Below are 4418 nucleotides of genomic sequence, written 5' to 3'. Positions count from 1 at the left end.
CAAAAAAGGAACAGGTTAAAGGAAAAAAGGACCAATCACAACTTGGGTTACTAAAGTGAAGCTGCTTGGAAGGCCACAAGCAAGCCTGTGATTGGTGGATAGTAGTCACATGTCATTCCAGCTACTTCCTGATTGTAGTATTTGCACAGCCATAATCATAAACGTCATCCCTAGAAACCAAATCCTAACCCAAAGCTTGTTATCTGGTATGACTTAATGGTGTGATAACAACAGCATGTGAGCAGTCATATGTGAGGCCACAGAGATTGGCTAATCCATTTAGACCAACTCTGCACAAACACAAATTGAATATTTGAAATTGGCATTTATTTAAAAATAGGTTGGTGTACTGTAAGTAACAAGAAAGAGGAACGCAAGTTCAAAAATTTCAGATGTGTGTGACCGGGAAGGGGGTTCATAACTTGCAGAAGAGAATTTTGTTTTTTTTTTGGGGGGGGGGCAAAATTGCTGTAAATTATGTGGAAAGAGAAACGTATTGCACAAAATTAAATATGCACTTGGCCGTGCTATTTTCGAGTTTCATCTCAAAAAATAGAATTGTTTTTTCCAAAATTCCTAGCAATATAAAAGTTTTTCACTTATGAATGAGAAATCGATCGCAAAAGTCCACCGACATTTAGTTACTGAATTATTTCTTCACAAAATTTGAATTACTAGCTGCCAGACAATAATTCGCCTCTGCAGGGCGGGTTCATTTGTGCGCAAACAGCGAAGTTTTTCTTGTTTAAACAAAACAAACAAATTCGTTAGGAGAAATTTTTTTTTTTTTTTTTAAGAGCAGGGGCATGATTTTTAACTTCCACTTGAAAAAAATGCTGTGGCATGTCTCCAGGAAGAAATCATATCTAATAACTTATTTTCACTGGCCAGAAAACAAAATAAAAACATGGGTTCAGTCCTACTTACTTTTCTTAGCATCTGACACTGAAATGAATGCATCTGATGTTCGTATAACTAACTATGTATCTTATGTATTTACTCGACACTAGATTGATTCCAAATTCTACAGTTGGCAACGACTTCAGAAATGCACACATTTTTACCAAAACAAGATTATTCGTAATGATAACGTATCCATAAACCTCTTCCGATGCCATTCAGAAGAGCGTCCCCATTCTACCACCCATACATTTTATCTGAACAGTAATTCATTGATTTGTTAGTAACTGTTGTCAGGAAAATTTCTTTCAAATTAAACCCCCCCCCCCCACAATTTCCAAAGGTCTTCCGAGTTACCCAAAATTTACAGCAACGATTTCATTTTTATCAGAAAACAATTTTCAAGATACCAATCCACCCAGCCAGCCTATCTTACACAAGGAAGCTCTGCGGTTTGGCTTAACGTGCCGGTACATGGGCGTCAACTATTGGTACATGTAATAATAATTATGCACACAGTTCCTTGATAATGCAAGTATTAAATCAACCTTGTACAATTCTGTACCATTCTGTGGGGATCTCGTTAAGCCCCCCTACTGATAGGAGAGGTTTTATTTTAGGCAATGGTTCCCCTTCCTGTAGCAATCAGGATATGTGATAACAACACAAACATCAAACAATGACACATGATCACTTATAAGGGCTTACAATTATGTCCTACTTGAAAATTGGGCGTGATTTTCCTATTAATAGCACAGATTAAATCTGAAGTGTTAGTTTTTCCTATTAAATTTGGTTTTATGTTTAAACAGAAAAATCCAAAACCAATCAAAATGAAAGGAACAGACTTCATTTAAACACACTTTTTATTTCAAAAAAGCAATTTCTGTAGGAAAAATATATACCAAATTATGTATCTATTTACAAGTAAACATACAATCAAATTTACAAAAACATGATAACATATATTTTGTAAAATATAAACGCATATGTTTCAATCATTTTTAGACTTCCGAGATAAAAAAACAATACAGTATTACAAGATGATTTTAATATAGTGGGGTACTTATAGGAACAGCAGCAATAACTAGTTACATGATTTTTTGTGTGAATTGAATATTTCTGAATTTGTTCTGTGTATTCGGGAGATGTAAATTCAATCAGGGCTTGTAAGCAGTCCCAACCAAGTAAACCTAAAAATACGTATGTGAAGGGCAAAACCCAAAATATTGAATAACAACTACATTCCTAGAAGTAAAAGCAGACATTGTTAAAATGAATATGCTTGATGCCTAAAGTGTAGGGAGAAAAAGTTACATTCAGCAAGCAAATATATCCTCACAGAATGGCAACTGCTACAGACAGCTAGCACATGTTTCAGCTTGACATAACACTGTTTGAATTCCATCTGATTCAAGCAGTTATTCCATACTCAAAAGTGTGGGGAGTGCGGCCCAGTGGTTAGGGTTTGTGACTCACAATCAGAGTGTCAGGGGTTCAAATCCAGCTGCTGGTAAGGTGTCCTTGGGCAAGCCATTTCACCCCCACTTGCCTCTCTCCACCCAGGAGTATAAATGGGTACCGGCATTAGCTGGGGAGTAACCTGTGATGGACTGGCATCCCATCCAGGGGGAATAGAAGTATTCTCAGTCATTTCATGCTACTCAGTGAGTATAAACTGGGAGTATAAATTGGAGATAAACTACTACTTACTACAAAAGATTCAAAAACAGGCCCACCAAATACTAAAAAGATACTAGAAGTCTGGCAATGCACCCATGTAAAATTGTTTGCATTGCATTTTCTAATGGCATTCCGAGGTTTTTCTGAAACAAATAAATAAAATGGACCATTTCCATCCTTCAAGTTCTTATGATGGCCAGCCACATCTTGTCCATTTTCTTAATATTCTGAAATGTGTTTCACTGGCTCTTTAGTAAAGCATAGTTGTATCATGCCCAGAGCTCAAATGTAAAGAGCCTTCAAGCTATAACCTATACTAAATAAGAATACAGTTCAATTTAATTGCAATTAGTACTGTTTACTTCTACTTCCATTAATTAAAGATGAATCTATCTTAGAGATCTACTATTTTCTTTCCACCTGTCCTATAAACTAAAGGACAGATGGCCAGGTCAGACACAATTAAGAGTGCCTACTTTGTAGCAAGGGCGGATCCAGGGGGGGGGCCAAAGGGGGCCAGGGCCCCCCCCCCCAAAAAAACGAAAGCAATTTTTTTTTTTTTTATGTGACGTCGCAATAATGGCAGGCAATGAGTACACCACCATCTTTTCCTCAAAAAACATTGGTTAAAGTGGTCAGAAATTGCCTCAGATCGCACCACAGAGCATCTAGAATCCAAAAAAATTTTGGGGCCCCCCCCCCCCCCAAATTGTGTTCTGGATCTGCCCTTGCTTTGTAGGAGCATCCAAAATATATTTTATAAAAAATAATTGTTGGAACAACCATCTACCAGTATCTTGATACCATTTACAGAATGGAATTTGCATCAGGGAGATATAAATTCAATTGCCCTTCACCCACATATTTTTTTTTAAAGACTGTATACTTAGTGTTGTCCGAGGGCATGCAAGAAAGAAGAAAATCCCAACCTTACTGTGGTGCGACTGGAACCCATGACCTCCTGCTTACCAGTGCAGGCGTCTTCCATCCGATAAATAGTTTGATTGCAGTACTTACTGCTGTATCAGATTCGAACCAACCACCAGCCAACCGACTCTGGCAAGTCTGGTGGTTGACTGGTAAGACATCTGCACTAGTAAGCAGTAGGTCGTGGGCTCGAGTCCCATCCAGAGTATTAAGCTTGTGGTTTTTTTTCTCGCAAGCCTTCAGAAAACACCAAGTACACAGTGTTATTAAACACACATCGGTGAAGGGCGAAACCCAAATGGCAATGCCATGGTAACTCACGTTACATTTAGAGGTCTTCCACCACCTCTGTGCTGTTATTCCATAAAGTCAAAGCATTGAGGGTGGATTTTTCTCACAGAAGATCCCTTGAAACTAAGTAACTCAACTACGAAGCGGGTTGGTCTGATTCAATGACCTTAACACAACGACCAGTTATGTACAATGCAGGTATGCATTGAAGACAATTAAACCAGAACAAAACTTTCTTTGAAACAACTGATGATAAGTATCACTTAAATTTAATAACTGGAATATCATTGTTTCAAAGCATCAAGAATTATTGACTAATAACATTGATTGTGGACTAAAGGATTATGTACCGGTAAGCCTAATCCTGCCACACATGTCCTTCTTTGTGATCCACAAATACTGACCTGTACTGAATTCAAACCTTTCACTAGGTATGTGTGATTTCACAAATCAGACCAGCTTGGAATTTATAACCCTTCTTCAATGTACTCTATTTCTGGACAGGATTGTCCAAATGAGATGGGATAAAAAGCATAGTGAAGAGAAGGAAAGGTACTTTGAAAAGAGGGTTAACATTATGATGAATAGGGGTGGTTTATATTCTTAATATTTTTGTT

The sequence above is a fragment of the Patiria miniata genome, unplaced genomic scaffold (genome assembly GCF_015706575.1).
Source record: "Patiria miniata isolate m_02_andy unplaced genomic scaffold, ASM1570657v1 HiC_scaffold_16, whole genome shotgun sequence".
Classification (NCBI taxonomy): domain Eukaryota; kingdom Metazoa; phylum Echinodermata; class Asteroidea; order Valvatida; family Asterinidae; genus Patiria; species Patiria miniata.
The sequence above is the reverse complement of the archived record's forward strand: the minus strand, read 5'-3'. Positions refer to the sequence as shown.